This window comes from Oryctolagus cuniculus, chromosome 4 (genome assembly GCF_964237555.1).
Source record: "Oryctolagus cuniculus chromosome 4, mOryCun1.1, whole genome shotgun sequence".
Classification (NCBI taxonomy): Eukaryota; Metazoa; Chordata; class Mammalia; order Lagomorpha; family Leporidae; genus Oryctolagus; species Oryctolagus cuniculus.
Window position 1 is genome coordinate 44,774,329 of NC_091435.1, and position 23,676 is coordinate 44,798,004.

Here is a 23,676-nt window from a genome sequence, read left to right on the forward strand (position 1 = left end):
TCGCTTGGGTGATTGTCGCTCCCCCTCTTCATGGAGGAACGACACTAAACCCTGCCTAGGCTTTATATCCGAGTCACGGCACCATTATGTCGCTCCCCCTCTTCGCGGAGGAACGACACAGGACCCTGCACTGTTCTTTTGTCTGCTCGGCCCTCCCCGGGTTTGCTGCTGGTTCTTCCCAGGTTGGCTACCACCACGGAGGTGGAAGGGTGGTTCCCCCCTGCCACTTTCCCCACTTCCGCGGGGGAGCGGCACACCGCCGGCTGGCTCTCTCTCGGGGGCTGCACAGGTGTTCCTCTTAGATGTTCCTGGTGCATGTTGTCTCTCTTCTCCTTTATAGTCCTCTTCCACCGATCCCAACTCTGCTACCCACACGCCGAGTACGCTGCTCTCCTCCAATCAGGAGCAGGATCAGCTCCTGCAGGTCATCACTCAAGTTGGCGAGAGGCAGCTGCATAGAAGTTGTTACTCCCTTCTCAGCGCCATATTGTGGGAGAGCAGATGCATAGAATAAGTCTTAATTCAAGTAACAGTCTAGTCCGAGTTGCTCCCCACAGGTGATTGGAACCCAACCACTTGAGCCATGGTTACTGCCTCTCAGGATTCACATTAGCAGAAGGCTGGACTCAGCATCTGGAAGCAGCAATCAAAGCCAGGGACTCCAGTGTGCAAAGCAGGTGTTCTAACCAGCCTCTTGACTGCTAAGCCAAACATCCACCCCAAGAAACAAACCTATTTTTAGTTTCAGTGAAACTTATGTTCTGACAAGTTTTTTTCAGGATTTATTTTATTTATTTGAAAGACAGAGTTACAAAGAGGCAGAGACAGAGATAGAGAGGCCTTCTATCCACTGGTTCTCTCCCAGATGGATGTAATGGCTGATCTGAAACCAGGAGCCAGGAGCTTCTTCCAGGCCTCCCACATGGGTGCAGGGGTCCAAGGACTTGGACCATCCTCCACTGCTTTCCTAGGCACATTAGCAGGGAGCTGGATACGAAGTAGAGCAGTGGGGATTCAAACCGGCACCCTATGGGATACCAGCACTGCAAGCTGGGGCTTTAACCCACTGTGCCACAGTGTCAACCCTATTCTAACAAAATTTATTACTTGTTGTCTGCATTTTCTATATCCAATTATAATGACTATGAAGCTATCAGATCTAAGACTCTAACCAATGTTTAAGAGAAAAAAATGATATTTTCTTTTGGTTCAGAGCCTTTTTTTTCTTGAAAGGGAGAGTTATAGAGAGTTGAGGAGAAGAGAAGAGAGGAAGAGATAGAAAGATCTTCCATTGGCTGATTCACTACCCAAATGGCAGCAACTGCTGGGACTTAGCCATACGGAAGCCAAGAGCCTGGAGCTTCTTCTGGTTCTCGCACAGGGGTGCAGGGAACCTAGCACTTGGGTCATCTTCCTCTGCTTTCCCACATGCATTAACAGGCAGCTGGATCAGAAGTGGAGCAGCTGGAACTAGAACCGGTACCCACATAGGATGCTGGCATTTCAGGAAGAGGCTTAACCTGCCATGCCACAATGCCAGCCCCGACCACATTATGTAACATCTCAGTAAGATATTTCCTTCCAATCTAAATCCGTGCTAAGAAACACTTTTGGTGGCCCAGGATATTCTCAACATTATTCATAATAGATTGTCCCACTATGGAGTGTTCAATTTTATTCTCCTATAATTATGTAGTTAATATGGCCAATATGAATTCTGAATATTTTGTCTTATATTTCTCTACCATGTTTTTTGCATTTATTGATACCTTACATCTCTTGACTTTCAAGGAAATTTCAAATTCCTTTGAAAGATGACCCATTTGTAATACTAAGAATTTAAAATCATCTGCTTATTTTCAAAAATAACATCATAATGGTTCAATAATCTAGCTTATTATGAGAGTGTGTCAAGTTTGGAGTCACAGAAGTCTTATGGGATATTAGTCATCACTTACAATCTTTCTAGATGCTGGAGACAACATCGAAGAGCTGTAGGGTAAGGTCTTCATTCACGTGAAGCCTGCAGCTCAACATCCACCGACTGTCCCAAGAGAGGAAAGCAATTTCTACTACTTTATTTTCTTTCCTACCAGGGCTTCCTCAGCTGACAAGGGTTTATATGGTTTATGTCCAAGAAGTTCTTGCAACATAATCAGTACAAAGTGTTTTCAAAAGAGAATCATTATATAGCAAAGAAAGACCAGCCCTTGGACAGACAGGTCAACGGCTTCCACATTGTTATCCCCTTCCGAGAATAACACTTGAGGCAATACATGCCAAACTCAAGCTGGACATCTGTTCAGCATGAAGTAAAGTTGCCTCATTGCTATCAGTTTGTGATATTCGCTGTGACTTAGAGTTGGCCATGAAAAGATTAGCCTTCTGGAAACTTCATCATCTTTATATCGTTTACTTGATATCTGCTGTAGGGTGAAAGGAGTCACCTGGACATTCTTCCTTATAAAAATTGGTTAGAAAATTTCTTCAGTCATTCTCAACAAGACCACTATTAGATTTGAAGAACACTCCTCTGTGAAAATGAATTTTTTTTATGAACTACAGAATATCTGTCATCCTTGTGCTCTGGCCAGCATAAGACAGTGCCTCCTTTACCCCAGTGACTGTACCACTAGAATTCCCAACTCCTTTAACTCCTCTTGGGAATGGTAGATTCAATATAGGCCCCAAGAATCAGTTCTGCATTTGTAGATGATATTTTCTATTAACATAAAAATGTGATACTCTATATGACATAAATTATGACATCTGGGACATTTGAATGTACAAAATTAACCACAGGAACGTTTCAAGTAAATATTATCAAAATATTAGGATCACAATATTCAGATTAAACCTTTGTTGTTATTGCTCATTCTTCAGTGAGCTGAAGTGATAATCTATAGAAAAATAATAATTCCCTTTGTAAAGATACAAAGGAACTTAGAAAATCACAGTCCAGTTTCTTTATTTTACTGAAGCAGCTCAGAAAAAGTAAGGTGAACAGTAACTAAGTTTCCTCTTTTATTCTAAACTTCTGAGGAGAGGTCTACAAAGCCATGCTACTTTAATAAAATGACCTCCTGGGATACCTGTGAACATTTTTTAGCCAATTTCCCAACCCAGTTTCTCCCATTAGGACTGCTTGTTTATTGCACATATTTTTAGGTCTAGCTCCACTTAGAGAATCTTAGGGCAGACCTCTTTTTCATAGAAGAGAAAATGACTTTGTCTTCCCTTCCATTCTACTTGGGATGAATGAAACTCAACACAGTTTCACATCTAAATTTCATTCTCAATGATCAAGCCAACAAAACTTCTTTGGTTGCTGACACTGTCATTACTGTGTTCTGACCTGTTGTACATATTCCTCACACATTTTTTTCTAATGTCACACAAGTCATCAGACATGTAGCCAGTTGTTTTTCACACATCTGATTATCAAATAACAGCACAGGATTTAATGACATGCTTCATGAGCTGGGAATGACTCCGTGCTGGAACCAAGGAATAGGACGTGCATGTCCCACAGGCTCAGGTTTACTTATTTGGGGCAGAATGCTATTTTGGATATAAAGGTTTTTGAAACTAAAAGATGCTGTCACTGATATCTCTCTTCCTTTCACTTCTGTCATGGAGAGAATAAAATTATTTGGGCCCAACTTATTCTTTACAAAGCCTGACTGTTTATTATCTTTGTTATTCCTCATTTTCTAGGTAATACCAAATTGATTATTGATCCGTCCAGGTTACTCATCAACCTTCCAAGAACTCAAAGTTAGATTATACTGGTTAGAATCATTTATTCTTCTTACTTGTTAGTTATTGAAGAGGGATGCTACATAAGCTACTTTTCTATTTTTTAAATAAATAATGAACTTTCATTTCAGGGTTGTAATGAACTAAAGACATGGCTCTAGGAAGTCTTAATATTGACTATTTTCATTTCAACCTTACTCCCTTTCTACCAACTCCTAGTCCTTTCCTTCGAAACTGTGTTTGGAAACTAACCTGATAAACTTGCTCTCAGAGTTCCTCACTTTTGCTCACACCTTTCCTTTTCTCCTTCTAATGTTGTGTTGGGGTGGAGGAGAGATTGACAACCCCCTGGAAATATTCCAGGTCTTTTTCAATCTGATTGCTTTCCTCTCTCCTGGAATGAATTCACATTCATAGTCACTACCCTCAGTCCATCCTCTGTCTTCATCTGCCTCTTGAGATGGATGGTGAGACCTGGTAACAGATCAGCAGCTGCAGGAGCAGGTATGCAAATCTCAGCTTGTCCTTCTTTGTGTAAGTTTGCATTCATCAAGGGTGGCAAATCTTCCCTAACACATCTAAAAGTATGAAAAATGTGGCTCTCTCATGCTTGAATAACTCTAAGGTAGCCAAACTACTTTTATCAAATTTAGAAAAATCAAACTGAGGATGGCATGATGAATTTTGACTTAAAAATTAATTTATTCAGAAAGTTACAAAGTACTTGAAATCAGAAAATTTAAATAGCAAATGTCACTGGAGTATTTGAGATATCAGTGCAGGAAAAGTGAAACTGATAAGGACGAATCTGAGGAAGCAAATAATATATCCAATTAATTATAAATTCTATTCAGAAAGGTGAATATATGGAAATAAATGTTTATCTCCTCACACATGCAGACTCTCATTCCTCCAAAACAGTATTTGGAAATATGACATCAGTTCAAATGTCCTTTCTAATTTTCTTTTTCATATTATGTCCCTGTCATACTTTTATTAGGGAACGTAACTGAAACCATCTTAAATCCCTATGGTGAGGTTTTAGCAAAGCTTTTCTTATTTTGATACATTTTGTGGAAGATTGGACATTCAGTATCTATTGTCTCAATAGATATTTTCATGCCACACTTCCACTCTGGAAAAAGGGAGGGTTTCTGGTTGTCGTAATAATTCAAAATTTCAAAAGATTTCATAATCAGCACAAGATAATGTCACAGAGAAATTCTGAACCTTTATTTGGCATTCTGTGCAAATAGGGACATGTACATTTCCATTCATTGTGGAAAATAGTTTTTTCTTGTTTTACAAATTATTTATTTCTTTATATGTTCACGTATGCTGAAACCATATCCACAGTGAGCCTAAAGGAAAATAAAACAATCAATTTAATATTGCAAATAGGTGCCAAGTAAACGGGTGCTGCATAAGAGATAAGTGAATTTCCAGATCTCAGATCAGAAAGTTACATCCTTAGACAAGAGAGAATGGGGTCTTGGGAGAAGCTCAGTTGCTAACTTGTGTAGTTCTTATTTTTTCCTCATTACAGAATAGACATTTGAATTGATATTGCAAACATCTACTTTAAGTTTTGGTTTTATATCATGTCCAAAAATTGTGCTGGAATTATTTTTAATAAAAGTGAATAGGTAGTATGGAAAGAAAGGCTAAATTTGTTTATGCCTAAGAATTGGTTTGATGACTGAAACATGTGTGGAGACTCGAGAGTCTTGCAAATGTTGTCACCTCCACCTCATAAACCCCATCTCGTTGTTCTCCAAGAAAAATGAATCTTAATGATCTTCATTGTTAACTTGTTAACATTCTGATGGTTAAAACACTAAAGTAATAAAATGTAAGTGCTAATGTTAGAAAAAGAACTCTATGATAATTCCTTTGTCATTTTTTTCCATTTAAAATACATAGGATTTTTTAAGAAAATGATGCAGTGTGTATTTCCTTATACTATTTTGTTTAGTTTTAACCAGTGAGTGCTTTTACTTCTAAAAGAAAACCCATATTTCAGAAAAGCAGGGTGACTGATGCAGACCTTAATAGTGCATGGTTTACAATAACTTTTGGACAAAACACAGTAAAGTTAATAAATTTTAATTTACTAATTAAATATTAGTAAATCATTAATTACTAATTAATATTTTAATATTGCCATATTAATTTATGTGACGAATATTCAGATAAAAATTATAGATGATTTTTATTTTAATTTAATTTTCCCATTTTTCTCTGATTTGAGAGCCCTGACTTTTTACGTCTTGTTTTTTCTTTTTTTTTTTTTTTTTTTTTTTTTTTTTTTTTTTTTTTGACAGGCAGAGTGGACAGTGAGAGAGAGACAGAGAGAGAAAGGTCTTCCTTTGCCGCTGGTTCACCCTCCAATGGCCGCCGCTGCAGCCGGCGCACCGCGCTGATCCTGGCAGGAGCCAGGAGCCAGGTGCTTTTCCTGGTCTCCCATGGGGTGCAGGGCCCAAGCACCTGGGCCATCCTCCACTGCACTCCCTGGCCATAGCAGAGAGCTGGCCTGGAAGAGGGGCAACCGGGACAGAATCCGGCGCCCCAACCGGGACTAGAACCCGGTGTGCCGGCGCCGCAAGGTGGAGGATTAGCCTATTGAGCCACGGCGCCGGCTCCGTCTTGTTTTTTCTGTTACTGAAGATACCATCTGTGATGAATGATGAATATGCCACATTTTGAACATTTGGTCTGACTGTATTCTTTGGAGCTATGACTACTATATTCACTCACCTATTGTCACAATTGCTATAATTACCTTGTTATAATTGCTAACAAATGTGCAATGCTATAAATAATATTGAACATGTATGTACTTAACTCTATGAATTTCTGATTACATATTAAGGATAAATATAAGGAAAAGTAATTCTTGAATTAAAACATTTTGACCCAAAGGGCTGGCATTGTGACACAGCAGGGTAAGACCTGGATGGAGTTCCTGGCTCCTGTCTTTGGCCTGGCCCAGCCTTAGTTGTACAGCCATTTGGAAAACAAACCAGCAGATGGCAGATGGAAAATCTCTCTCTCTCTCTCTGTCTCTCTCTCTCTCTCTCTCTCTCTCTCTCTCTCTCTCTCCTGCCTCTGTTACTCTACCTTTCAAATAAATAAATAAATAAAAATATTTTGGGACCGGCGCTGTGGTGCAGTGTGTTAATGCCCTGGCCTGAAGCATCAGCATCCTTTATGGGAACCGGTTTAAGACCCGGCTGCTCCACTTTTGATCCAGCTCTCTGCTATGGCCTGGGAAAGCAGTAGAAGATGGTCCAAGTGCTTGGGCTCCTGCACCTGCATGGGAGGCCTAGAAGAAGCTCCTGGCTCCTGGCTTTGGATCGGCAGAGGCCCGGCTGTTGCAGCCAATTGGGGAGTGAACCATCAGATGGAAGACCTCTCTCTCTCTCTCTCTCTCTCCCTCTCTCTGCCTCTCTTCTCTCTGTGTAACTCTGACTTTCAAGGAAATAAATAAATCTTTTTAAAAAATAAAAAAATATTTTACAAGGAGGAAAATATTGACCAAAAAATTGTATCAATTGCTTTCCATCTACTGGCATCTGTGGAATATTTATCACAAGGCTCCATGACTTCGTAAAGATATTATTTTTCAAATGGAATAGGAAAATGATGATTAATTTTATTTACAATGTAGTTCAAAGAGAAGTTTAGTGCCTTATGTCCTTTAAGAATGAAGAAATCAGGCTAGGCATTTGATCTCCTGGCTAAGATGTCAGTAATGGATGGGCCTTGTGGTTAAGCCACTGTGTGGAATTGCCCACATCCTATCCTGGGCTTCACTCCTAGCACAGCTTCTAATCAAGCTTGATGCTGATTCACACTCTGAAGGGCAACAGATAGTATTCAAATACTTGGGATACATTCACAATAGCTACAAAAACAATCAAATACCTTGGAATAAACTTAACCAAGGACGTTAAAGATCTCTACGATGAGAATTACAAAATCTTAAAGAAAGATATAAAAGAGGATACCAAGAAATGGAAAAATCTTCCATGCTCATGGATTGGAAGAATCAACATCATCAAAATGTCCATTCTCCCAAAAGCAATTTATAAATTCAATGCAATACCAATCAAGATACCAAAGACATCCTTTTCAGATCTAGAAAAAATGATGCTGAAATTCATATGGAGACACAGGAGACCTCGAATAGCTAAAGCAATCTTGTACAACAAAGACAAAGCCGGAGGCATTACAATACCAGATTTCAGGACATACTGCAAGGCAGTTGTAATCAAAACAGCATGGTACTGGTACAGAAACAGATGGATAGACCAATGGAACAGAATTGAAACACCAGAAATCAATCCAAACATCTACAGCCAACTCCTATTCGATCAAGGATCTAAAACCAATTCCTGGAGCAAGGACAATCTATTCAACAAATGGTGCTGAGAAAACTGGATTTCCACGTGCAGAAGCATGAAGCAAGACCCCAACCTTACACCTTACACAAAAATCCACTCAACGTGGATTAAAGACCTAAATCTACGACCCAACACCATCAAATTATTAGAGAACATTGGAGAAATTCTGCAAGATATTGGCACAGGCAAAGAGTTTCTGGAAAAGACCCTGGAGGCACAGGCAGTCAAAGCCAAAATTAACTATTGGGATTGCATCAAATTGAGAAGTTTCTGTACTGCAATAGAAACAGTCAGAAGAGCGAAGAGGCAACCGACAGAATGGGAAAAAATATTCGCAAACTATGCAACAGATAAAGGGTTAATAACCAGAATCTACAAAGAGATCAAGAAACTCCAGAACATCAAAACAAACAACCCACTTAAGAGATGGGCCAAGGACCTCAATAGACATTTTTCAAAAGAGGAAACTCAAATGGCCAACAAGCATATGAAAAAATGTTCAAGATTACTAGCAATCAGGGAAATGCAAATCAAAACCACAATGAGGTTTCACCTCACCCCGGTGAGAATGGCTTACATTCAGAAATCTACCAACAACAGATGCTGGCGAGGATGTGGGGAAAAAGGGACACTAACCCACTGTTGGTGGGAATGCAAACTGGTCAAGCCACTATGGAAGTCTGTCTGGAGATTCCTCAGAAAGCTGAATATAACCCTATCATTCAACCCAGCCATCCCACTCCTTGGAATTTACCCAAAGGAAATTAAATTGGGAAACAAAAAAATGGTCTGCGCCTTAATGTTTATTGCAGCTCAATTCACAATAGCTAAGACCTGGAACCAACCTAAATGCCCATCAACAGTAGACTGGATAAAGAAATTATGGGACATGTACTCTATAGAATACTATACAGCAGTAAAAAAAACAATGAAATCTGGTCATTTGCAACAAAATGGAGGAATGCCATAAACAAGAGTATTCAAACAGTATTTTTCACTTTGTGTTTCTATGTGGGTGCAAACTATTGAAATCTTTACTTAATAGATGCTAAACTGATGTTCTGTATATAAAGAGAATTAAAAATGAATCTTGATGTGAATGGAAGGGGAGAGGGAGCGGGAAAGGGGAGGGTTGTGGGTGGGAGGGAAGTTATGGGGGGGAGACATTGTAATCCATAAGCTAAATTTATATTCATTAAATAAAAGTTAAAAAAAAATACTTGGGATACCTAGATGGAGTTCCGGGCTCCTAGTAACTATCTGGCACAGCCCTCCCTGGGTGTTGGCAGGCATTTGGGGAAATGAACCAGCATTAGCAGCTTGCTTTCTCTCTTTCCCTCTTTCTCTACCCCTCTCTCCTTCTCTCTCTCCCTCTTCCAAATAAAAACATAAATAGATAATCTGAAGAACATTGTGGGAAATCAATATTTAAAAATAAATAAATTTTAAATAATATCAGTTAGGATGTTTTCATCCCATATTGGAGTGGCTGGTTTCAGGTTCCAGCTCCAATTCTTGATTCCAGCTTCCTGCATTCAGACCCTGGGAGGCAGCAGTAATGTTTCAAGTAGTGTGGATCCTGCTGTTCCCATGGGAGACCTAGACTGAGTTCACTACTGCCAGCTTTGACCTCCTAGTATTTGGAACGATAAGAGTACTCTGTCTCTTCATCTCTCTCCCTCAAATTGATTACTTATGTAAAGAAAACAAATTGACAACAAAACCAGAAATGCTTCTGTACACTTGTTGTTTTAAATTTAAATGAAAGCTTATATAAATGATTTCCTTAATGTAAATAAATTTTTAATTTCTCCTTTGGTTTCTGCTTCAAAGAGGAAAATGCATCTTTCCTCCGGGAAATAATCAGTAAACCTGTTCCATGGATTAATAAAAGTTAATTTTACATGAAGAGATAGTGAATCATAGAATTTTTGAATACGCTTCATTTTGTAGACTCTCCATTTTTCCCATTCAACTAAAATATATAATTTCTACACCTTTGTAATTAAGATCTTGTGTGCAATGACTTCATATCAGAGGAAATTGTATGTGATCAACTTAAGAGTAAAAATTACGAAGTGGGTGATGGATCTATCTGTTAAGATACCACTTGGAATGCCCATATCACATCCTGAGTGCCTGTGTTGTATACTTGGCTCCTCTGCTTAATTTAGCTTCCTTCTAGTATGCACCCTGGGAGGCAGCAGATGACTGCTCACATAGGTAGGTCCCTATGTTGAGTTTCCCAGTACTGGCTTCAAGTATAACCCAGCCCCAGCCACTGAGAGCATTTGAAGAGTAAATCAGAGGATGGAAAAACTCTCCTTCACCCTCTCCTTTCCTTTCTCCCTCTCTGCCTTTCCCTCTCTCTCTCAAATACGTAAATATTTTTTAAGCATGGTAAACTCCATTGGATGTTATTTCTGCCCTAATTATAGATTCAAGACATAAAATTTCCAAAATATTAGAACTTAAATTAACTGATAGATAATTGCTATCATGCTCATAATCTATTTTTATGGAGAAAGAATGTGGGCTGTAGAAAGTTAAACAACATATGTATACTTATGCAACACATTGCAGAAAGTTGAGACATGAACCGTGATGCACTCATTACTGATTTTATGTACTTTCTGTGACTAGAATAATGGCACAGCAGGAATGATCCCAATTCTTGTGTGGATAAATCAGGATATCTTTATGTGATAAAATGTTATTTTTTAGTATGACATGTAAAAGCATGTTTGCACAACTTGCCCTTAACTGTGAGTTTCCTGCTATACTTACACTGTGCTTGTTTTGCCAATAGATGGCACACTTATTGCTTATAGTTTCATGATTTAACAATCTAGTTACCTACAGAAAGGCTCCATTTACTGGAACTTTTAGAATATGACACTGTTTTCAAATAAGCTATCCTTTATAAATGGAAAATTTATCTTTCCTTATGGATTGCTTTTGAAAGAAATCAAATCACCTGCCAATATGTAGAGCAGTAAGTTGTAAACCATATCAATATTTTTGCCAATCAGGAAATGAGATATCCTTCTGAATAAGCTCTGTCCATATCTTATATATTACTTTAGAGAGACAATGTTACATAATGGCATACACAATCCAGTTATATATATTTGATTCTTCATAGTATATCCTTTCATACGACTGCTAGTTTTTTCTCTGGCCCTATCTCATACCACTCTGCCATACATTTTTAGATCACAGTAAGCTGTTAATAAGTGATTCAAATCTACTCTTCAATGTAAAATGTGCTCTTATCACTTTTCTCAACTTTCCACACACAGCTAAGTTGACTGTATTTTAGAGATATTTCTTAGTTTATTGATTATTTACAAAGATGCATATATGAGAACTTTATATTCCAGACTACAATTATTTGAATTTTTAAAACTCTCCTGCTTGAACTTTAGTTATAAATTAGGAAAAAATCCAAATAACATGCAAATACACAGATTATTTCTGAGAAATGTTCTCTAACTTTTTGGTAAAGAAACCAAGCAGCAGGCAGTGTAGTAGTGGCAGAGCAGGCTAAGCTGCTGCCTGCAACAATATTAGCATCCTATGTGGGCGCTGGTTCGAGTCCCAGCTGCTCCACTTCCCATCCAGCTCCCTGCTAATGCAGCTGGGAAAGCAGTGGAAGATGACCCAAATGTTTGGGTCACTGCTACCCACATGGGAAACCTGGATGAATCTCCTGGCTCCTAGCTTCAGACTGGCCAGTCTTGGCTGTTGCAGCCACTAGGGGAGTGAACCAATGGACAGAGATCTGTCTTTCTCTCCCTTTCTCTCTGTAACACTGCCTTTCAAATAGATAAATCTTTAAAAAAAGAAAAGAAACAAAGCAATCAGAGTGTCTCATAAATGTGTATATGTGCCAATTAATGTCAAGTTTCATAAGTAGCTTTCCATCAGCATGCTGTACAAACTCACTCATGTAATTCTTGTTCACTCTTTATTGGTATGATGAAAAGACAGAATTTATTCATATTCAAAATTAAGCCATTATTCTGCAGTTTCCAGAAAGAAAACCAACAGTGCTTTCTTAACATATAGTGAATCTCTCATTCTGTAACTTTAAAAGTGAAAGTGCATATTAACTTTCCTCACTTGCCATGGTCTTTAGCATCTGGCTCATTGATTTCCCATTGCTTCTCCAATTATCATTCTTGAAAATTCAACAGCTACCCATTCAAAATCTCTGATGTCCTCAACTCTTAAACTTATTCCTTCCTGAATCTTGTCTTCATCTCTGTCTGTTCCACCACTAAAAGCTGCATTTTAAATATTCCACTTCACTTGCACATTTTAACTTTATGGCTTACTTTACCATGGAGATTTCACTCGTTATGTTTTAAATTTCACGACCTTCCAATAACTGACTCCATGATTTTCCTTTCCAAATCCATCTTTCTTTTACCTTCCTCCCCACCCCTGTCCTCTCCACCCTTCTTTCCCAACTGAGATGCCTTAGATTCCTTGGATGGCTGCATGGTACCATGACCAATGAGTCGCTAAGGCCCTGGTCTTCCTTGTTCTCCTCACCCTCTGACCTACTTGTTGGCAAATCCCCAACTGTGGTTAAATCCAACCATTCACCCACTGTCTTCTCAGCAGCTGTATATAGCTGGAAGGAGAAAATCCTTCTACTGTGCAGATTGATTCTTTTTAGATTTATATTTGCAAATCTCAATGGACATTCAGCACACATACAAATTATAGAACACTTTTAGTCAGATAGGAGAAAGAAGTTCCGGCATTCCATAGCACAGAAGGCTAATAACAGATAACAATAATGTGCTATATATGTATTAAAAGTACCAGTTAAAAAAAAAAGAACATTGAATGCCTTCACCACAAACAGATGAAAAATGTTTGAAAAGATAGATATGTTTATCCTGACTTGAACATTATGTAAGGTGTATGTATTTGATATCCATAGATATATGCAATTTTTATAAAACAATAAACTTCATTTCAGTAAGGAAATATTCTAGTATACTTTCCAAATTCTTAAATTACCATTACATATATTTTTCTCACTTCAAACACATAATGCTCCCATCCGGTAATTCACTACCCAAATGCCCACAGTGTCTGGAGCTGAAACCAGGAGCTGGAAACTCATCCATAATTCCCATGTGAGGGCCAGCAGACATTACCTATACCCTCCATTGACAAAGCAGAGTAGGAAACTGAAGCCAAACACCCTGATGCAGGAGGTAGTGACTTAGCCACTGAGCTACACACCCACTTCATAAAATCTAATCTCAATAAGCTTTTTTCATGGTTGTCTATTGCCTCCTTCTTGGCCATCTCCTCTCTAAGCTCTGGTAGCGCCGCTCTTGGTGTCTTCTTTACTCACCAGTCTCCTCTTAGATCTCTTCTCAGATGCCTCTGTAGTTTTTAATGCTCTGTTCCTACAGGCTTCTTTCAAAGCCACTTTTTCTGTTCATGTTACAATTTTCCTTGTAGAATTTTACTCAGATTGATGCCTCAAAATGCATTTGAATCTTTTTTCCATCTTTAGTGTTTTAAGCCTCCGTAATTGTACATCTTACTATCTACTTCGTATCTTACCATGTATACTTAATATGCAAACTTATAAAAATAATTCTTCTCATTTTCTCACTAGAAGTTAAAGACAGTTTGGGTATTTATTTATTTTAAGATGTATTTATTTGTATGGGGCCAGTGGTATGGCATGGTAAGCTAAGCTTCCTCCCTGAACCCACATGGGAAATCCAGAAGAAGCTCCCAGTTCCTGGCTTCAGATTGGCCCAGCTCTGACCATTGCAGCCATTTGGAAAATGAACCAGTGGGTAAAAGACCTTTCTCTCTCTTTTATTTAAAGATTTTATTTATTTATTTATTTATTTGAGAGGTAGAGTTGTAGACAGAGAGAAGGAGACACAGAAAGAGAGATATCTTCCATCCGCTGGTTCACTGCACAAATGGCTGCAACAAACTGGATGAGATGGTCTGAAGCCCGGAACTGGGATCTTCTTCCTGGACTCCCATGTGGGTACAGGGCCATAAGCACTTGGACCATTTTTGCTGCTTTCCCACGTCATTAGCAGGGAACTGGATCAGAGTGGAGCAGCCAGTACTTAAACCAGTGCTCATATGGGATGCCAACACTGCAGGTCGTGCGTTAACCCACTGAACCACAGCACTGGCCTCAAGATATTTCACTTTGTTTACTAGTTGCATAATTTACTCATCAATTCTTATATATTCCAAACATTATCATTCAACATATAATCAATATAAAATTATTGAATTGCTTGACATATTTTCATTTAATTGTTATTTATAGCCTTTGCCTATATTCCTGCTGAATTATGTCTTCTTGCTTTTTACTTGTTGAACTCTTTATTTAGTGGAGCACTAAGCCTTTCACTACAATGTAAATTAAAATAAAATTGTTATCTTAAAAATTTTTAAAAAAACATTAATAGTTCATTTTTTAAAAAATAATGCTTATGTTTATTTCCTCTATTTACCATATTGTCGATAACTGATGCATCATCATTGTCATTTATATTACTACTACCACACACCTTGGATCTTCACAGATAAAACTCTAATCCAAGCTATCAGTGTCTACCTGACCTGAAGAGTGGACAAGGCAAACTTTGAAATTGTAAATTATGTAATTATTTCCCATAGCTAAAAGCTCCACCCTCTCTCTCACTGAAGAAAAAGGTCCTATCAGATTGTCCTTTTGGTTAACTCTCCATTTACAGCTCCCAACACATTTCCCTTTTTTCATTATGTTTTATGAGTAATGGCCATTCTGTCATCACTTATCTACACCAAAATCATTTGTATCATGAAACCTTTGGGATTTTTCTGGAAGACTTTTCTTCAATATTTTAAATGCTTTCGCAAGCCTTAAGTCCACCTCAGAATCTTCATACTTCTTTACAACAAGATGGATAAATTACCTTCCATGAAATTTCAATTTCTGCATGAAATATATTAGATTATATATATATATAGTTAGATTATATAGATAGTTAGATTTTTTAAAAGATTTATTTATTTATTTGAAAAGGAGAGTTACAGAAAGGCAGGATCAGAGAGAGAAAGAGACAGAGAAGTTTTCCACCCTCTGGTTCTCCCCAAATGGCCACAATGGCCAGAACTGTGCTGATCAGAAGCCAGAAGCCAGGAGCTTCACCGAGTCTCCCACACAATGCAGGGGCCCAAGGACTTAGGCCATCTTCTGCTTTCCCAGGCCATAGCAGAGAGCTGAACAGGAAGTAGAGCAGCTGAGACTCCAACTGGTGCCCATACGGGATGGCAGCACTGCAGGTAAAAGCTTTACCCGCGAGGCCACAGGGCTGGCACATAGCTTTTTTTTTTTTTTTTTTTTTTTTTTTTTTTTTACATTTATTAACTATCTCCCAGTTAAATGTAGGCTTCACGGTGTCAGGAAGTTGACCTCACTGTGTTGCCAATATATTAAGAAGGCCTAGAACAATCTATCCCCATTATAGATAAAAGTGTAAAGGTTTTGATCATAAATGTCCCATCATACATCAAATTGTTTTTATTAAAATACTTAATATCACTTGTCTAGTTTTGCTTTTGTTTTCTGCTTTTGAGGTCTAATCCAAGAAGGCGTCACTTACTCACTTATAACAATGTACTGAACGGTTTCCCCTATGTTCTATTCCAGCGATTTCATGGTTTCTGGCCCAATACTTATTTTCTTAATTTTTTTTTTATTTGAAAGGCAGTTACATAGGTGGAGAGAGGGGGAGCCAGAAAGAAAGAGAGATCTTCTATCCACTGGTGTATTATACAATTGACCACAATGACCAGCTCTAGGCCAGGCCAAAGCCAGGAGCCAGGAGCTTCATCTGAATCTTCCATGTGGATGCAGGAACTCAAGCGCTTGGGCCACCGTCCACTTCTTTCCCAGGAGCATTAGCAGGGAGCTGAATCAGAATGGAGCAGCTAGGTCTCGAACCAGAGCCTATATGGGATGCCAGCTTCACAGGTGGCGGGTTATTTAGCTAGGCTACAACACTAGCCCTTGGTCTGACATTTACATCTTTGTTCCATCTTGAGTTTTTTTTTTTGTATATGGTGAGAAGTAGGGAAATAATTTTATTCTTCTAGGTATACCCATCCGATTTGGACAATACCATTTGTCACACTTGTGAAAAATCAAAAATTGTATGTACCTGGACTAATTTCTGCATATCCTGTTCCATTGATTTATATTCTAGTTTTTATGTCAGTACCATATTGTTTTAATTACTATAGCTTTGTGGCATGCTTCGAAAGCAGTTATTATGATGTTGTTCAATATCACTTTGGCTATTCTGGGTCTTTTGTGACTCCAAATGAATTTCAGCGCTGTTTTTCTAATTCTGTAAAAAATGTCATTGTTATTTTGTAGAGATTACATGGAATTGTAGATTACTTTAAGTACTATACACATTTTAATTATATTAATTCTTCCATCCATGAGCAAGGAATAACTTTTTTATTTTTTTTCATTCTTAGTGATTTATTTATTTAATAAATTTCTTTGCCTTTTTTTTTTTTTTTTTTGACAGGCAGAGTTAGACAGTGAGAGAGAGACAGAGAGAAATGTCTTTCTTCCATTGGTTCACCCCCCAAATGGCTGCTATGGACAGTGCGCTGCACCAATCCAAAGCCAGGAGCCAGGTGCTTCCTCCTGGTCTCCCATGCAGGGGCAGGGCCCAAGCACTTGGGCCATCCTCCACTGCCTTCCCGGGCCACAGCAGAGAGCTGGACTGGAAGAGGAGCAACAGAACCAGTGCCCCAACTGGGACTAGAACCCGGGGTGCCGGCACCACAGGCAGAGGGTTAGCGTAGTGAGCCATGGGGCCAGCTTGCCTTTTTTCTTTTAAAAATTGATTTATTTTATTTGAAAGGCAGAGTTAATGAGACAGACAGAGAGAGAGAGAGATCTTCCATCTACTTGGTCACTCCCCAAATGGCCACAAAGACTGGAGCAGGCCAGACCCAAGCCAGGACCCAGGAGATTTTTCTGGGTCTCTCACATGGATGGCAGGGTCATAAGCACTTGGGCCATCCTCTGCAGCTGTCCCAGGAATGTTAGCAGGGAGCTGAATCAGAAATGGAGCAAACAGGGATTGAACCCATGCACATGTAGGATGCTGGTGTTGCAGGCAGGGGCTTAACCCACTATGCCACAACATAAGCCCCATCAATCAATGTTTTATAATTTTCATTATCGAGATCTTTCAGTTCTTTGGTTAAATTTATACCTAAATATTTGATTATTTTTGTACCCATCATGAATGGGATTTCTCTTCTGATTTTTATTTCAGTGAATACAATGTTGTTTTTCATAGATTGATTAACTATCCTATTGAGCAACTTTACTGAATTGGTTTATCAGATCTAGCAGCTGTTGTGGAAATGTTTAGGGTTTTAAATGTACACCATGCCATCTGCAAACATCAGTATTTTGTTCTCCTCTGTTCCAATTTCAGTGTCCTTTATTTCTTTCCCTTTTCTCTCACTAACATTCCCAATACCGTATTGAATAAAAGTGGTAAATTAGAATACATAAAACTCAGAGGCTTCTGCACAGCTAAGGAAGCAAACAATAGAATGAAGAGACACCTGACAGAATGCGGAAAAATATTTGCAAGCTACTTATCTGACAAAATACTAATATACAGAATATGTAAGCAACTAAAATACTCAACAGTTAAAAAAATGACTAGTTAAGAAATGTGCAAAAGACATGAATAGAGTAGCCAAAGAAGAAATACAAATGACCAACAAATACTTGAAAAAGCATTTAATTTCAATAGCTGTAAAGGAAATGCAAATAAAACCGCAATGAGATATCACCTCATCCCTGTCAGAATTGATATTATAAAAGAAAAAGTAACAAATCCTGATGAAGATGTGGAGAAATGGGAATTCTTTTACACCGTTGGTGGGAATGTAAATTAGTGTCACCATTATGAGAACCAACAGAGGATTCTTTAAGAATCTGGAAATGAGATTGCCGTATCATTCAGCAGTTTCACTACTGGCTTTATAACCAAAAAACCTGAACCATTGTATCAAAGACATACACATTCCATTATGTTTGTAGCAGAACTGTTCAAAATAGCAAAAACATGAAATTAAGGTTTACATACACGCACAAACACACACATACAATGGAATACTATTCAGCTTTGAAAAAAATAGGAGGAGGGGGCCGGAGCTGTGGCGTAGCAGGTAAAGCTGCCACCTGAAACATCGACATCCCTTATGGGTGCCATTTGAGTCCCAGCTGCTCGACTTCTGATCCAGCTCCTTGTTAATTCACCTGGGAAAGCAACAGAGGATGGCCGAACACTTGGGGCCCTGCATCCATGTGGGAGACCCAGAAGAACCTCCTGACAACTGTCCTTGACCTGACCCAGCCCTGAACGTTGTGGCCATTTAGAGAGTGAACCAGCAGATAGATGGCTCCCTCTCTCTCTTTCTCTCTCTCTCTCTCTCTCTCTCTCTCTCTCTCTCTCTGCCTTTGCCTCTCCTTCTCTGTGACTCTGGGTTTCAAATAAATAAATCTCTCTCAAAAAAAAAAAAAACCTCAATCTGAGCATAGAATGTTGATTCCTGGAGGCTGGAATAAATGAGGAGAATACAATTCTTTGGATAAAAGTAGGGGGAGCTGGTTGTATTCCAGTAATTGAGGCAAATATACCAATATTAGAAACTAATGGGGGAAATGGAATGAAAGGTAAGTGGGAACTCTTTGTATTGCTACCTTACAATTTCTGTTTTGTATAATTAAAATTATTCTAAAAGAGAATTTTTGAAAATATCATGAAAAAATACTTAATGAAAGATATTTGGTCTCACACAAATCCCATTTCTCTTAAACTTTGGTAGATACCATATTAATGTTCTAGGTCTGCCATAGTAAAGAAGGACAGACTATGTAACTTGAAGAATAGAAATTGTTTCTGCATGGTTCTGCAAGCCAGAAGTCTGACATGAAAAGTCAGCAGGCCTGATGGTTTGTTTTGTTGCATCTCTGCCTGGTGTGATGGTCACTTTGTCCCCCTGTCTTCACAGGATCATCCCACTGTTTTGGTTGTATCCAAATTTCCTGTTCTAATAAGGGCAATAATTACGTTGATCAAGGCCCACCCCAGTGATCTCATTTTATCTTACTTACACCTTTAAATATCTTATTGGGAAATACAATCACATTCTGATGTATCAGAGTTTAGAACTTCAGCATTTGAATTTTGGGAAGAGGAGCACAGTACTACTCAAAACAGATATTGAATAAGGAAGAGTGAAAGCTGCATTGTATCCTAGTTTCCCCAAATTTTCAAACCTTGTGGAACCTACTTAATCAAAACGAATTTGTCTCTTCATCATTAATATGGAAACTAGCAAAGCAACCCCAAGGGTTTCTGTTAGCATCAAAGGGAAACAGATGATAATACATACATATAAAGTAGTCAGCCATCATTTCATATTAGAAATTAGCATTTTTTCCAATACCTTGGGTTTTTTGCTCTGTGTTACTTTGAATTTTTTCCTATTATTGGGTATGTGTATAAATATGTTCTCTTTTTCCAAATTATCTCTCCTTCAAATTTCTACTGTTTCTATATGTAGACTGACATGGATCACATAGAGCAATGAATTATACACAGCATTTTCTCTATATTCAGACACTGAATCTTGAATATCAGGAACCCTACTTACATGGTATAAAATTCCTCTGGACCATAATGTTCTCTAATGGCAAGATTAGCTGATGTCTGTTTTGAATTGGCAGTTATGCTTGGGAATGAGCAGCAATGAATTATCATTGAGTACTTGCTGTGTTTTCTTTCATCCAAGGGATATTAGAAATGTACAAAATACAATCTCTGACCCTAAAGAGTAAATAATCCAGTTCAGATGCTGGAAAGTTTTTATTTCATTTATTTATTTACTTTGCCATGAGAGATCTGATAACAAACATCTGTAGCTCTGCTGGCCATATAGTCTCTTTCGTAATTAGCCAACTCAACATAAATGAATGAGTGTGGCTTTGTTCCAAAGCACATTTATTTATGGACACTGAAATTTACATTACACATAATTTCCATGGGCCCTGAAACTGTATTCTTCTTGTAATTTTTTTCAGTAACTTAAAAAATTGTCTTATAGCCCATTATCCTACAGAACAGATAGCAGGCAGCATTTGGCCTGTGGTCCACCAACCCCTGACTTGGTTTAAAAGATGAGAAAATACTTAGGAAATGTTTCATGACTTATACATGAATTCAAAATTGATTGATACATTTTATAGCATAGCCTTTACGTGAAATCAGTGATGTGGAGCTATTAACGTAAATTAATTTTAATCATCTCTATAAGCATCAAAATGGAGTATAATAGATCCTTCTATCCCTGACCATCATAAAACAACTGTTTAGCTTGTTATGATATGTATCTGGATCTTTTCTCTTGTATTCATGTCATCCCAGTCTCTAACCCCACAACTTGGATAATCTGTGTTAGCTGCACACTATGGGAACCTGGAAAATGGCAATTCTCAGAGTTAATTCCTTTGGCCATCATTCAAGAATTCCAAGTATAATTCTCTTATCTCTTGTGGCAGCTACCAAGCATTAAACCTAGAGAGGAAGAGCCTGGGTGGAACATAGTTCTAACTGCTGAGTAAACACTCCCAAACCAGAATCCACCTGGAAGGTGAGCTACCAACAGCTATCTGTAGGTAACTATTATTTTAAAAGACAAGCATAATCTTTTTTTTTTTTTTTTTAATTTGAAAGGCAGAGTCAGAGAGAGAGAGAGGAGAGAGAATATTCCAGTCACTAGTCCACTCCCCAAATGACTGCAACATCCAAGGCTGGGTCAGACGGAAGCTAGGAGCTTCGTCTGGGTCTCCCATATGGGTGCAGAAGCCCATCCTCTTAGTTACTTTCCTAGTTTCGTTCATCTGGCTTGCCAAGGCTTTACAATGTTTGCTTTTAAATGTGTCATATGAAAAGAAGGATAGGTCTTTATACAAGTGAGCACCCTCATCCAATTGGGATCAGTTCTGGGTAAAAGGAACACCCCAGGATATAGAATTATTAAATAGTTTCAAAGATCACAAAGCTGTTCTACTTCTGAGCACAAAAAATGCTTTAAGATAATCTGGCACAACAGTATATGCTTCCCTTTTATTCATGGAATTCAGCATCCAATCATTTGTAAACTAAAAGTTGTTTGCTACAGCATTAAAAGCCTTATATTTGATGGTATTACCAATTTTTAAACTATAGAAAATAAGAAACTGTACTTCTTTTACTAGACTGGAAGGTCTTTCTCATTTTCCCTTCTGTGAAATGAACTTTAGCTAAGTTCACGGCCTTAGGTTATAATGTTATAAAAAGCCTGTTATCTATAATCTTTAGTTGTAGATTACAATTCTATAGGACAAAAATAATTTCAATAAATAAATGAGTATTTGAAGTAGACATAGCTAATAGAAATAAAAGTCTTTAATTCACTTTAACAGTATATGCCATTCAATAAATAATGTCAACTAAAATTTGCTCCTTTTGATTAGTTTTTAACACTTGTTTTAAAGTGAGGCTATATTGAATTTTGCCATCTAACTAAAATCCTTCATAAAAGGTAAAAAAACATAGATATAGAGATAAAGCTCACTGCATAAATTTAATTTTGCACTTCTATATCATTAATCTATAATGCTAGATATGAATACATGAATATATGAGAAAAGACATGCGCTGCATGATGCTGCTGCTGCGATCATTCTCAAACCCAACATTGAAATGTACATGATTTTCCTGTTTAACAAATGCACAACTACATGCTCCTTCCCAGGTGTCTTGTATTTGAGTATAAATTTTATTTTCCTTTCATTCCCTTAATGTACACACTGTAGAATAGTAATGTCATCACTAGTTTTACATTTGTTTTGCTTCCTGCTATTGAATGAACAATCAGTATTTACAGATTAGCAGCAGTTGTAGCCCACTGACTTTTACTCCTTTCAAACTGCCGAATGAGAAGCGTTTTCTATTTGTTGCTGTGGCATTTTTGGAGTGGCTAGGACATTCACAGTGCAAACCACTGTTATTCATACTGTTATAATTCCTTTGCAGTTAAGTCATTACCAGTAATCATAGCAGGCTTGTAGCATAATACCTTATTTGGGAATGTCATGTGAGATGTCCATAGCAATACAAAAAATAAAGGCCAACTTGTCTGCTGAGAAAGGATTTATTGCTAGCCCCTGGCAGAGGGATCTTTTGGGAAGCATTATGTGCCAGTGTGGGTGGATCATATGAGCCTGAAATGGAACAGGTGCCCTGAGCCTCAATGTAAAGGTGCTATGAAAATCCAATTGCATGGCATTTCTCTTATAATTTATCAAATTGCCAATTATATTTCCTGTACACACAAAGCCTCAAAAGTGAGTATTTTGATTATCTGAAGTGAGCACCACAAAGACACTGTGCACATTCAATTGGTCCCTCCTCTCCCTTTACCTCTGAACTTAAAGGCAAACTGGAAAGGCAAATGCACTTTCTTGAGGAAAGAACTCTTTCTGAGTGTCTGTGATTTGTTGTGAGATACTTTCTTCTAACACAGGCTTCACTTATTTCATCCTAGGGTCTTTGAGAATTGATTTTATGCTGTTCCAGTGCTGTATTTAATGCTTTCTCCTGTTGCAGCCCTGAGGCCCATCTCAAGAGAGTTTTTTAAAAAGTGTCTCAATATAAAGAAAATCTCTAGAGGGAAAGCCAGAAAATATAAGGATTCTAGAATTTGGTCTTGAGCCATTTAGTGAATCAAATCACCAGTCTTTCCCTGGTAGCCTTTACTATTTAAATTAAAGTGGAAATGATAATGCCCTATCAAATGTGTGCTAAGAGAATAAATTGTTAACTAACATCTGAACAGCATTTTATTATTTACAAATCTAATATCTGTACATTTGACCCTCAAACCTATTTGATAAGGTACCCCCAGAAGGGGCATAATTGAGAAAACAAAGCATAAGGCAAATAAGTACATTGGCTAATTTCATGTAATTTACACAAACATCACAATTATTAAGTAGATATTGCTGTTTTAAATACATGTATATACAGCATACTGTTTTTAAAGTTATTTCCAAAAAGAAAAGACTTGCTAAATGCAAAGTAGAAGCCTTTTCTAAGTACAAAGTAGTATTTACTAAATTTTCTTAGTTTCAGTCACTGGTGAGAATTTGAGAGTGTCCTCCAAACGACTTAATCTGTAGAACAAAGCAGAAAATTCTGCAGATCTTCTGCAGAACTGAAAGAAAAAATGTTCATATCCTGTGAAAGATACACAGTTTTTTACTCATTTTTTTTAAACTTCTGCATAAACTCAGTAAGAATTTAAACAGAGACCCGATAGATAATGCTGTCAAAGATTTGGAGTAACGGTGCCAACCAAGATCCATTGA